This window comes from Urocampus carinirostris, chromosome 13 (genome assembly GCF_059441175.1).
Source record: "Urocampus carinirostris isolate Australia breed hairy pipefish chromosome 13, RoL_Ucar_1.0, whole genome shotgun sequence".
Lineage (NCBI taxonomy): Eukaryota > Metazoa > Chordata > Actinopteri > Syngnathiformes > Syngnathidae > Urocampus > Urocampus carinirostris.
In genome coordinates, this window is record NC_142361.1 from 463793 (window position 1) to 477781 (window position 13989).

General features: G+C 42.3%; 1 pseudogene; it reads left to right on the forward strand.

The window, feature by feature from the left end:
• Positions 1 to 10679: 10679 nt before the first annotated feature.
• On the forward strand, positions 10680 to 10835 carry LOC148353450 (U2 spliceosomal RNA; annotated as a pseudogene).
• Positions 10836 to 13989: the final 3154 nt, after the last annotated feature.

A 13989-nucleotide genomic window follows, 5' to 3' on the forward strand; every position in this document is an offset into this window, starting at 1 on the left:
CTCACTGTCGTCATTTGTTTTCAAACACTACCCTGAACCTAGACAAATGTAATATCACCCATAGTGACTCGGTCAAAAATCTACGTGTTATATTTGATCCTAATCTGTCGTTTCAGTTACACGTGAAAAATATTACTAGAATAGCTTTCTACCACCTCCGTAATATTGCGAGGATTCGTTCGATGCTGTCCCAATCAGATGCAGAGATTTTAATTCATGCGTTTATTACTTCTCGGCTTGATTACTGTAATGTATTGCTTTCTGGTCTCCCGATGTCTAGCATTAAAAGTTTGCAGCTGGTTCAGAATGCAGCAGCTAGACTTTTGACTAAGACCAAAAAGTTTGAGCATATTACTCCTGTATTGGCCAACTTGCACTGGCTCCCAGTCCACTTAAGATGTGACTTTAAGGTTCTCTTATTAACATATAAATGTTTGCATGGGCTTGCACCCTCTTATCTCTCCGATTTGATTTCCCCCTATGTTCCTGCACGGAGTCTGCGCTCGGAAAATGCCGGTCTACTTGTGACTCCGAGAGCCAAGAAGTCTGCGGGCTCGAGAGCGTTCTCCATCCGGGCCCCGGTGTTATGGAACGCCCTGCCTCTGGAGATAAGATCTGCAACCACAACGGAAGTTTTTAAATTGAGGCTTAAGACACACTTCTATTCCAAAGCATATGATTGATGCCCACCTCATATTCTGTTTTGTCCTGTCTTTTTCCGACGCCTGCCTGGCTGATACGAAGGAGAAGGATGATTTGGGATGGGTCAGCGGACCGGCGTCTGACCTGCAGCATGTCAACCCCTGCATTTACCAGCTGGCAGAGACGGGAGGCAGCGTCGTGGCCGTCATAGACTTTCTGGACTGGTTTGCAGGCTGGGGGCGTCGTTGATGTCATGCACTTTCCGGACATTTTCAACATCTTACCTTATGTTTACTATTATGTGTACAGTAATGCTAATTGTAATTCACCCTGGTCAATCCTGGAAGGGGGATTACCACATGTGAGGTCCTTTCTCAAGGTTTCTCTTTTCTCCTCACACTGAGGTTTTTGAGTTTTCCTTGCCCGCATGCTGGTTTAAGATCAGGTAATTGTGTAATTTTGTAACTGTAATCCTGTGCAGTCCTTTGAGACATTTTTGTGATTAAGGGCTATATAAATAAATTTGACTTGACTTGACTTGACTTTTGAAACGGCGGCTCTTCATCAAGAGTTTTGGAATCGCTTTGAGGGAGTGAGGTCCCAGTTTTCTGGATTTACAGTGGAGAAGCTGACTGATAATGCTAACAAGATTGTCATTGTTAGAATGTTTAGTGAAATAATCAGTGCTGATGACGTCTGTTATTGGTTGAGTAGATACTGCTCAGTAAAAGGCCAGGCTATGAAGGTGAGGGGTGAGAAAGGCTATTGGACTGGTGCCTGGAGGGTACCCATCCAACTACGGCAAGATCCTCAGGGCTTTCAGGGACTGAAACAACTCCCGTCGACTATATTCCTGGGGGAAAACCGTGGATTTATCCACTATCAAGGGCAACCGAAACTCTGTCGCAAATGTGGTGAGCATGGGCATCTGGCTGAGGTATGTGATAGAATTTTTTGTGGAAAGTGCAGAACAATTGGAGATTCCTTTGAGGAATGTATCAATAGCAGAAAATGCAATTTCTGTGGAGAAACGAATCACCTCTATAGAAACTGCCCGAATTCGTTTGCTAACAAATTGAAAGCTAGGAAGGCAGTTAACAAAGACAACAAAGTAAATGAAATGATGTCAGACAACATAGATAATGAAATGAATAAATGTAACAAAGACAATGAAATGAATAAAGATAACAAAGACAATGAAATTAATAAAGTTATGGAAATACAAAATGAAAAGGAACAAGAAATGAATGAAGTTATAGAAATACCCAATGAAGATGAACAGGAAATGAATAAAGTTATGGAAATACCCAATGAATTTGATCAAGAAATGCACAAAGAAATTGGACAAGACAAACAAATTGAAAAAACAGATGTCCCTACCAAAACCCCTGGAGGAGAGACCAGAGAATCAAATTTGAATCAGGAAGAACCTGGAAATTCTAATTCGATTTCTCATAAAATACCTGAATTTGGACATGACCAACAAATAGAAAAGGCAACTGCCACTCCAAAAACACATATTAATCAGGAAGGGCCTGGAAGAGAGTCCAAATTAGCAAATTTGTTTGCTACGCCATTGCCGGGATTTGGAGAAGACAAACAAATCGAAAAGGCGAACGACTCTCCAAAAACCCATACGGGCACTGGAAAGAGGGGTAAAAGTAAGACAAAATTGGGAGTGGTGAAAAAAACGGAAACAAAGAGAAGAGATTTAGAAGAAAGCCGATTGCCGATGAATAAGCCCAGAAGAAAAATCGGAGACGAAGACGGCGAAAAGATAGAAAACAGAAGCGAGGATGTCGTGCAGGGAAGCGTGTAAGGTTGATGGAGCAACGACATGAAGATCTGTCTAATCCAACCATCATTTCTTCGTCGATTCCGCGAGTCAACCGACACCCGAAGCCCAACGCACACAACCGGCATCTCGTGACGATCTCCACAAAGGCTACAGCTAAGTCAAATGATTCAAAGCTAAAATTTGGTCTTTTGAATGTTAGATCACTCGCTCTTAAAGCTTTACTTGTAGATAATATTATTCGCGATTATAAACTTAACTGTATTGGTCTCTGTGAAACGTGGTTACGCCCGGATGAGTATTTAGCTCTAAATTATGCTTCTCCCCCAGATTACGAGGGCAGCCATTTAGCACTCACGTTGAAAAAGGGTGGCGGTGTCGCGCTCATTTCTGAAAAAACGCTCAAATTTACTCCTCGTACCTCTAATAATCACAAGTCGTTCGAGGCTCTTGTTATGAGGTCCTCTCCACTGTCAATCTATGTGATAACTATCTATCGCGCACCAGGACCATACACAACTTTCTTAGACGAATTTGCTGAACTTTTGTCTGAACTAGTTACCTACTCAGACAAAATTATAATTATGGGCGACTTTAACATTCATATGAACACTGTTGCGTTTCAGTCTATAATTGATGCTTTTGGTTTTAATCAACTGGTTGATTTGCCAACCCATAAAGATGGAAACACGCTCGACTTGGTTCTGACTCGAGGAGTTTCAACCTCAAACATGGCGGTGCTATCGTGTACTACAGTTATCTCGGATCATTATTTAGTTACATTTGAGGTGCTAGCTAAAAGTAGTGTTAAAAAAGCTGAAGGATTTAGCGGACGCAATATAAGCACTGGCACAGTTTCTGAGCTCTCCGATATTCTTGCAGGAGCAGTTGCGTCCTTTCCTTCCTACATAGGCTCCATCGAACCACTCCTAAATGAATTTAACGCTACCCTGGCCAATGCCCTGGATTCAGTTGCGCCCATCCGGCATAAATCACGACCTAAAAGACGCACACCTTGGTTTAATGATGAAACTAGATCCCTTAAACGAGAATGCAGGAAATCTGAAAGAAAATGGCGCTCTACCAAGCTTGAAGTTTTCCATCAAATCTGGTGTTTTAGTTTGTTGAAGTATAAAGCGGCCCCGGCCTCTGCAAAATCAGCCTACCTTTCGAAAGTGATTGCGTCACAAAAGAACAATCCCAAGGTCCTTTTCGACACTGTAGCATCGCTAACAAGGCAACAGACTATCCCAGATAGCTCCACCCATTCTGCCCACGACATAATGGTCTTCTTTACTAAGAAGATCCAAAGCATACAGGAAGAAATTGCTAAAGACAGTATTAATTCAACACATACTAAAGCACTCAAATCTCTAGATGCACGACATGGTGGCTGTCCAGGTATTTTGTCCCGTTTTAGTGAACTGTCACTCGAAAATCTTAAACAGATGGTGAATACGGCCAAACCGACGACTTGCCAGTTCGACCCACTTCCAGGTTCACTTATCAAAGGTCTCTTTGGCGTTCTTGCACCTTCAGTTCTAAATATTTTAAACATATCACTCGCCTCAGGTGTAGTTCCAGCTGCTTTTAAGTCCGCTGTCATTAAACCCACACTGAAACGACCCAACCTAGATCCAGAAAACTTATGTAATTATAGACCTGTGTCAAACCTACCGTTTCTTTCTAAAATACTTGAAAAAGTAGTGGCACAGCAGCTGAATGATTTCATGTCCGAGAACAATCTCTTTGAATCAATGCAATCAGGATTCAGGGCTAACCACTCTACTGAGACAGCTCTGATTAAGGTAACCAATGATCTCCTACGGGCAATGGACTCGGGCACATCATCACTTTTGCTGCTGCTGGACCTTAGTGCTGCATTTGACACAGTGGACCATATTATCTTGCTAGAACGGTTGGAAAAATGGATTGGTCTCTCAGGAAGCGTCCTATTATGGTTCAGATCCTACCTCTCAGATAGGACACACTGCATTAAATATGGCGAATTGACATCTGAGCCATTTAGTGTTACTTGTGGTGTTCCGCAGGGTTCAGTGCTTGGCCCCCTTCTCTTCAGCATTTATATGCTTCCACTAGGTGATATTATTCGTAAGTATAATATCAGTTTCCATTGCTACGCAGATGACACTCAACTCTATCTCCCGATGGAGGAATCTGCCACACTAAACTGTGGAACTTTGGAGGCCTGCCTCACTGAGATAAAAGAGTGGATGTCACTCAATTTCCTGCGTCTTAACCCTGAAAAGACTGAAATGTTAGTTATTGGTCCTTCTAAGTCCCGTGACTTATTCTCTAAAACCGCAGTGAACTTGGACAATTGCCACATCACACAGAGTGACTCACTTAAAAATTTAGGTGTCATTTTCGACCCTGATCTGTCCTTTCAAACACATGTGAAGAAAATTACTAGAACCGCTTTCTTCCATCTCCGTAACATTGCTAAAATTCGTCCTATACTTTCTCAGTCGGATGCGGAAATCATAATTCATGCGTTTGTTACCTCCCGTCTCAACTACTGTAATGCACTACTTTCCGGTCTTCCGATGACCAGACTCAAGAGTCTTCAGCTGGTACAAAATGCTGCAGCGAGGCTTTTAACAAGGACAAAAAAGTACGATCACATCACCCCAATTTTGGCTAACCTGCATTGGCTCCCTGTTAGCCTAAGATGCGATTTTAAGGTTCTCCTACTACTATACAAAATCATACATGGACTTTCCCCCTCATATCTTTCAGATCTGATCTCCCCCTATGTCCCGGCCCGAAGCCTTCGTTCCGAGAGCGCCGGTCTCCTGGTGATCCCAAGAGCCAAGAAGTGTTCCGCTGGTTCGAGAGCGTTCTCCATCCGGGCACCGGTGTTGTGGAATGCTCTTCCCCCTGAGATCCGATCTGCAACCTCGGTGGAAATGTTTAAATCTAGGCTTAAAACTCACTTCTACTCTATAGCATACGAGTAACCTAATCTTATATGTAATAACTTGTGAAGCCCTTAGAGACTAATTGTGATTAAGGGCTATACAAATAAAAATGACTTGACTTGACTTGACAAGGGAACTGTATAAAGTTGAGACGGAGGAAGTCGGGGAGGGAAAAAATCTGACCCTTTGTGGGCAGGGAAGTAAGAGACCCCTTGATAGGTCCTCTGGCTCACCCCCTAACCCAGAAAAAAGGGGAAGACCTGGAACCACAGACACAGAGTCAGAGGGTTCCAGAATTTTCCCCGGTGAGTCTCAAAATGAGGTACTACTCTTAAGTGATGTGTCTGACAACGGTGACACTCTGGATGATCTCGATGATCACCAAAGAATGGACTCAGATCCCCCGGTTTTGTCTAACTAGTTTAAATACTTTAACAACAATTATGAACATTACATTCTCTACTATCAATGTGAGAAGTGTGAGATCAAAGGTTAAGGCTCACAGTGTTTTATCGTTCTTAAAAACTATCAGAACAGATGTGTTTTTACTACAGGAATGCTGCATCCCCTTTCTAAAAAATTATAAACAGTGGGAAGAGATTTGGCCATATCCGTCATTATGGAGTGGCTCGAATGAAAACTGTAACGATGGGGTAGCCATTTTAATAAACAACCCTCAACTCATAAAGGGGAGTACTGTGATGAGAGACGGACGCGCAATCTTAGCAAGACTTTCCTATATAGGGAATGATTTTAACCTCATTAACATATACGGCCATGCCGACAGACAACTCAGGTACGAACTTTTAGAGGACATCCAGTCGCATATGCTAGGCCAGGGGTCGGGAACCTTTTTGACTCAAAGAGCCATAAAAGCAAAAAATATTAATTTTATTTTGGGAAAGAGCCACACCATATATTATGAGACAAATTTACTAAATTGCTAAAACGGCGCCCCAGACAAAAGCTTAGTCTTCAGCACATTTATTTTTGATGATTTGATAAAAATTATGAAAAGAGAATAATGCCAGAGCCCCTGTCCCAAATTCAACAAACAGACCACTTTAAACTTGTCTCTTTCTTGCAATTACTCAAGATCGGTTAAACTCCTTTTGACCCTTTTTTTCATACATATTGGTTTCAAAACCAGATGCAAGCATTTATTTTGTAAAAACGTCACAACATTCTGAGAATAGGGAGCCTTATGTGCTTACCTTTGGCGAGAGATGGGAGGGAATGCTTGTACTTTTTGCATAGCTCCACCCATCCCTCCCACTCACCCAAACAAATGACTAAGTTCTCTTCCGGTGTTTTGGCGTATTTACAGTTCTGTGGATTCATCATAAAGTATCTGAACACTGAACACAGATTATATAGTGAACTTTTAAATAAAGGATTCTTTAGCGTTGTACAGCCAAAACGAGTTTTTTCCCCCCTTTTTTTGTGTGACACCTTGACTGTAAATTGTAGTGAAAAACGTGCCCTATATATACTGCAAAGTGTTTCCTTTGAATTTAGCTTTGGTTTGGCTTTACGTGTACCTGAATATGATAGACACCTCTGGTTTTGAACAAGATGGAGAAATTTTGCATGCAATCAAATTGGTCTCTGAGCCACAGATACTCATAGAAAGAGCCATGTATGGCTCGCGAGCCATAGGTTCCCGACCCCTGTGCTAGGCCATCAACCACTAATCGTGGGAGGAGATTTTAATTGCATCCTAAGTAGGAAGGATAGATGAGGAGTTTAAAGTAGATAAAACATCAACTTTATTAGAAGACATGTGCCGGACATTTAAACTGGTGGACTGTTTCAAATCCATACATCCAGGAGAGGAGGGCTTCACCTGGTTCAGTAGTGACAATGCCAGAGCCTCTCGAATAGACTACATATTTCCAAGGGGTTTAGCACAGAGTGATGCAAGATTAATTCCAGTTTTTTTTTTCGGATCACTTGCTACTGTCCTGCTCTCTCTCATTTCCTTCAGGTATGACTGTTGGGAAGGGTTTGTGGAAGTTAAACTGCTCCCTGCTGGAGGATGAGGCTCTAGCCGCACAATACAGGGACCCTTCAAGACTCGTATGATTCACGAGCACAATGGTGGGAAATGACAAAGAAACGAACACAGACCTTTTTTAAAAATGCAGGGAAAAACAAGAAACTTAAAGAGATGAAACGCATGTCGGGACTACAAAGAAGACTCCAACGCTATTTCATCCTAACAGAAAAGGGGATGGACTTTAATGATGAAATCAAAGAGACCAAACAAGAACTAAACGCTTTGGCGGAAATAAAGAGCAAAGGCATCATAATAAGAAGCAGAGAAAGAGAAATAGAAGAAGGGGAAAAATGTACACGCTATTTTTAAAAAAAAAATTATGAGCAAAAATGAGGGGCTTTTTAAACTTCAAAACGAAAACGGGCAAATAACAAAGGAAAGTAGTGAAATAACCAGATTGGTCGAAGACTACTACAAAAAATTATTTGAAAAGAAAGAAACACATGAGAATGAAATGGGGCATGTATTAGATCATATTTCAAGATCAGTGCGTCAAGACCCCTTTTTAACATCAGACTTTACCCAAGACCAACTGAATGATTGTATAAAGACTATGAAAAAAGGCAAATCACCCGGGGAGGACGGACTCAACCTCGAATTTTACCGGACTTTTTGGGATATTTTAGCACCAGATCTGTTAACTGTTTTTAACGAATTTTCCAGTCGAGACCATATGCCAGACAGTTTCAGAATAGGGATAGTTACTCTATTGCACAAAAAAGGAGATAAAATTGACTTAAAAAACTGGCGACCCATAACACTTTTAAACGTGGACTGTAAAATTTTCAGCAAGCTTCTAGCAACACGAATGTCTGTAGTCTTGGGAGACTTGGTTGATCCAGACCAAACCTGTGCCATCGTGGGAAGGAAGATCAGCGACAGTCTCATGCTGATCCGTGACACCATTTGTTATGCGAGAGACAGAAACATGCGACTAGCGGTCCTAAACCTAGACTTTGAAAAAGCCTTTGATCGAGTCTCGCACCAATACCTCTTCAGGGTATTGCAAAAATGTGGTTTTCCCCAAAAATACATCAAGTGGGTAGGACTGCTATACCGAGACATCTACAGCAAATTCATGATTAACGGGAATTTATCGGAAGCAATCGAGATCAACTGCGGTGTACGTCAAGGTTGCCCTATGTCTCCCCTTCTCTATGTTCTTTGCATTGAACCTTTGGCACAAATGTTAAGAAAAGATAGATTTGTCGAAGGGATCAATATCCCAGGAAGTGGGGGACAAATTACCAAGTGTGTTTTGTACATGGATGATTTTAATATTTTATGTACTGACCGCGCATCTGTTGGAAGAGCCCTTGACTTGACTGACCTGTTTGGGAGGGCGTCTGGGTCAAGGCTAAATAGAGAAAAATCACAAGTGAAGTTTTATGGAATGTGGAGAGAGACAGAAAAGGCAGGACTCCCGCTGACGGTGTTAAAGACAGCCCAGAAAATCCAAGGGATAAAATTCAATGCGGATGGAGGAGGCGAGACCAACTGGGATGACGTGACAAGGAAAGTTAAGCAAAGACTTGTTTTTTGGTCACTAAGAAAAATGACAATAGAGGGGAAGGTCCTAATCATCAAAGCGATCATCCTCCCAATGCTTTTGTCAATCAGTTTAGTTTTTATGCCCAAAAGAAATGTGCTGTTACAACTGGACCGAGCCATCTTTCGCTTTGTCTGGGGCTCAAAGTGGGAAAGGATAAAAAGAGATACAATGAAAAAGAAAAAGGAAAAAGGGGGGAAAGGAGTGCCTGACCTCCAGCTTTTCCTGGGAAGCAAATATGTCTCTCTCCACTTCCAAAATGCTGTGGGCCCACCCAACAACCCGAAAAGTCAAGCAATGACCCGGTTTTGGATGGGCTCATATTTGCGGAAGCTAAAGCTTGTACCAAACAATCGTTTGATTCCAGTTTCATTTAACTTGCCACCAACACATCTCCTTATTCGGGATTTTTTGAAGAAGTTTGATTTGGAAACACAAGAATGTCACACTTTACAAAACCACAAGGCCCTTATTGCTATTGTGCAAGAGCGAGCAACAGTAAGCCCTGTGCGGGGGCTTGCGTTTGGCGAACCTACAACGGTTTGGAGCAACGTGAATCATCCTGCCCTCCCAAACAGACTACGAGACTTGTCATGGATGGTGGCTCATGAAGTTCTCCCAGTCAGAGCCGTAATGCACCACCGAGGAATGTCAGCGACTTCGACGTGCCCTCGACCTGGCTGTGGCGCCCAGGAGTCGGTGAGGCACCTTTTTTGTGAGTGCAGCGCTGCCGAGGTCTTGTGGACAATGGCCGACCAACTAGGAAAGTTCCCGGACTTGCCAGCAGGGGAGGTCTCTGATGCACAGTACGTGCTTTACGGGGTGAGTCGGTCGAGGAGGTCTCGGAATGACTTTGCCAGGGACTGGCTCACTCTCGTCGCCATCAAGGACGCCATCTGGACCTCCAGAAACCTGCTGGTATGGAGGTGCAGGCAGATACCCCCCGTGGCTGTGCTCCAAATGGCTGCAGATACCATACAATCTGCGAGCGGCGGGCCTAGGACGCAGCCATAAAGAAGACTCGTCTGCACCCACCCGGAGGGGGGAGCCGGAGCTACACTGTGGGAGTCCCGGCAGCAACGGCCTGGGTTGTGGAACCCAGAAGGGAGAGGACCCACGCAGAATGGAAAGGACCCACACAGAGGACTGGAAGAATGCTGCTTGGGAGGGTGGGATGGCAGAGCTATGCCCTTGCACAATAGTATTGCCTTTTACACGCTGGTTAACTACTGTTAAAAGAAAATAACTCTGAATTTGTTTAATTGATGTTGAAAATGTCAGGAAAAAATGTTAAAACGTCATATCGTCACGTCATATTGTCAGATATAAAAAATTGTGAATATGCTTGATGGCTGTTGAGATTGTCATGTTTGTTTTGCTGCTGTTGGTGTCGGTGGATTTGTTCAGACCGAGGACAATCGACTTTGGCCTGGACGGATCTATTGACACTAACAAAGATGTTATATAATGAAATTGTGAATATGCTTGATTGCTAATAAGATTTTCGAAAAGGGTTGTTCAAACCTCACTTTGTGTTTGCTGTTAAAAACGTCATATTGGAATATAATATTGTGAATGTGCTTAATTGCTGTTGAGATTGTCATGATTGTTTTCTGTTATTAGTGTCAATAAATTTGTTCAAACCAAAAAAGTTACTGACCGATAACGGCTGTGGTTGTTGAACTGAGTACTTTAGCTATCGCCAGGGATGAAGCAGCTTGAACCGTCACACAGTGGATCTAGGCGTATCATTTGATTTTTGCAATCCGGAGATGGAATAAGAACTTGCTCTGTCCACTCCACGCATCGGCCCGGTATTGCAGTACCTCCGGGAACAGTGCAATCGCAATGATCGCAGCAAGGCTTTAGGGCTAGGACCTTAGCTTGGCCTTTTGGCTGCGAGTAAGTGTCCTGGCTCCTAGGCTTTGTAGCGTATTATAAACTGACCGATAACGGATAATGAATAACGAAGATAGAACAATAACCCTTAATAACCCCAAAACCCCTACTGACCGATAACGAATAATGGCTAATGAATAACGAAGATAGATCAATAATCCTTAAAAATCCCTCCCCCCTGGTGCATGATCGTAGCAAGGCATTGAGGCTAGGACCTTAGCTCGGCCTTTAGGCTGAGCTCCTTGGCTTTGTAGCGTATTATGAACTGACCGATAACGGATAATGGATAATTAATAAAGAAAATAGAATAATAACCCTTAAAAAATCCCACTGGTGCATTCGCAATGATCGCAGCAAGGCTTTAAGACTTGGACCTTAGCTTGGCCTTTAGGCTGAGAGTAAGAGTTCCGGCTCCTAGGCTTTGTAGCGTATTATGAACTGACCGATAACAGATAATGGATAATGAATAAAGAAGATAGAACAATAACCCTTAAAAAAGGAAGTGGCACTTCTGCGTTCCTGCCATCCGCCACCCGTGTCCGACGATCATCGTATCGTGGAAGCAAGCACTGCTCTCTATTCCAATAAAACTCTGTGTGATGTGGCAATTGTCCAAGTTCACTGCGGTTTAACGAACGCTATTGGGTCCTGTCTCCGTTTCTGGCGTGTGACAGTTTTAGTCCTTTATCTCTCCTTTTTCCTTTTTTATAATTTTTTTCCCTAGCCTTTTACTTCTTTTTTCCTTACTTTGTTATTTTCATCTTTTTGTCCATTTTCTTCTTCTTTTGTTTGTCTATTTTTACATTTTTCTGAAAGCTTTCATCGCTACATCCAGTTTTCTTTAGGTGGGCGTGTGTATGGGTGGGCACTGAACACCCTTGCTGCCCGCGTCTTGGGAACATTTTTCTTCTTTTTAAATCTAAATGAAAAGAAAATTGAACATTTATAGTCTGTATGTTTTGAATGTATTTAAGAATGTATTTCTAGACAGCACCAGTAGTGAGAATTTCAGGGAGCATAATGGGTGCCCACCGAAAGGCTGACAGTTTCCCTGCAGTACCCCTGCAGGGATCCTAACTACGGCTAAAGAATGACATAAAATCTTGAAAATAATGTATGGGAGGGGGACTAATACAAGAATATGTCGATAATAGGGTACCTTAACCCTTTATTGCAGTGGTGTCAAAGTCATTTTAGCCAGAGGTCACAAACTAGAAAAAAAACTCACGGGTGCTGGACAAGTATTTTTAAGAAAAAGAGAGAAATAGAACAAAAAATAAAAAAAATACCAAAATGAAAAAGTAGTTAAAAGCTGAGAAAAAAAAGAAACAAAAGGAAGAGAAAAAGAAGGGAAAAATCAGAAAAGAGCCAGAAAAAAAGAAAAGTAAGAAACTAAGGAAAAAAGTAAAATGAGAACAAAAAGAAAAAAGTAACAGCTAGGAAAAAATAAACTCAATGAGATTTTTTAAAGGGATTAAAAAAAGAAGAAAAAAAACAGGGGAAAAGAAGAAAAAGTTTGTGTTGCATTCAAATAATTTCCAATTATTATACCAAGTCAATCTTGTTGCCAACATTGTACTTCCACTAAAAATGTGATTAAATACAGTTGTGTATCGTGCAACCGACTAAATAAGCCCCCAAAAATGTTAGTTATTATGCGACAAAAGATACCAGGAAAAAAAAAGAATCAATTGCAGTTCTGATGTCATGGGATCAAATCCAGCTACCAGCGTTCCAGCATGTTTTTGCGTGGCGCTCCACCAGGCACTCTGGTTTCCTCCCACATTCCAAAAGCATTCATGTCAGGTTAATTGTTCGGTTCAAATTGTCCCCAGCTGTGAATGGACGAGCCAGTGAGTTGTCTGTCTCGGTGTGCCCTGGGATTAGCTAGCAACCCCTGCCCACTGCTCGAAGATAGCTGGGATGGGCTCCAGCACCCTCTGTTGAGGATTAGCGGTGGAAATAATGGATGGATGGTTGGATGGATATCCGGCCAGTCGCAGGGCACACAGAGACAGACCACTCACTTGCTCATTCACACCTAGGAACAATTTGGACTGGCCAATTAACCTGACATGCATGTTTTTAAAATGTAGGAGAAAACTGGAGTGTCCGGAGGAAACCCACACAAGCACGGGGAGAACATGTAAACTCCACACAGGAAGGTTCGATCTCATGACCTCAGAACTGTGCCGCACAACTGCTCTGCCGTGCTGCCCATGGATGGATATATTGTTAGAATTTCTTTTTTTCACTCTGCCATGAACTTTTAACTCATTTCAACTTTTTTATATTAGCAAGCAACCTTGGAATCCTTGCATGACACAACAAAAGTGTTAAACGTATTGACTTTTTAGTGCAACAACAAATAAACTACAAAATACAAGAAAAAACTATTCACAAAAAAAAAGCAAATCATTAAATGCCTTCCTGAAAGACACTGGAAACACTGCTGAGGTAATAATAGTTGTGCGTTAGATATGTCTTCCCAGAGACTCAGGTCTGGTAACAGCCCTGTTCACATTTCCGACTAAATGCAACCTGAATGCGACTTAATCTTCCTGTGTCAACATGCCACAACTGTCACACATGCGCAGAAGAGGACACGTGATTTCGCACAATTTTTTTTTTTCTAAAAAGAAACGAAAAAAAGGACCTTAGTGTTCTGGGTCTTATCAGGACACTCTCGCCCAGGCAACACAGCCAAGGGTGATCAATCCACAGACAGCATACCTGCCAAGTACTACGGTTTTGCCGTAATAAGTACGGTTTTCTTGAGCCCACTACGGTGTTACGGTTGGGTCACAAAAACTACGTTTATTAAAATAAGTCCTCGGTGCCGTCCGTACACTTTGGATTACTTTCTATCATATCGTTATGGGTTTTAACGCACAAAAATGCGTTTATCCGAGGAATCAACTCCTTGCCCTGAAGAATTCTCGCGCCGGCGTGATGAGGGGGCCCTATCGTGGATGCAGTGCTGGAGCTAAGGCTAAGCGGCTAGCGGCGTTATAAGTCTTCTGTACAGTCCGTAATCATGGTAAATGTTAACTCTATGCCAAATAAGACAGACGAACTGGCTGTGCTGGTGAAAAACGTCAAA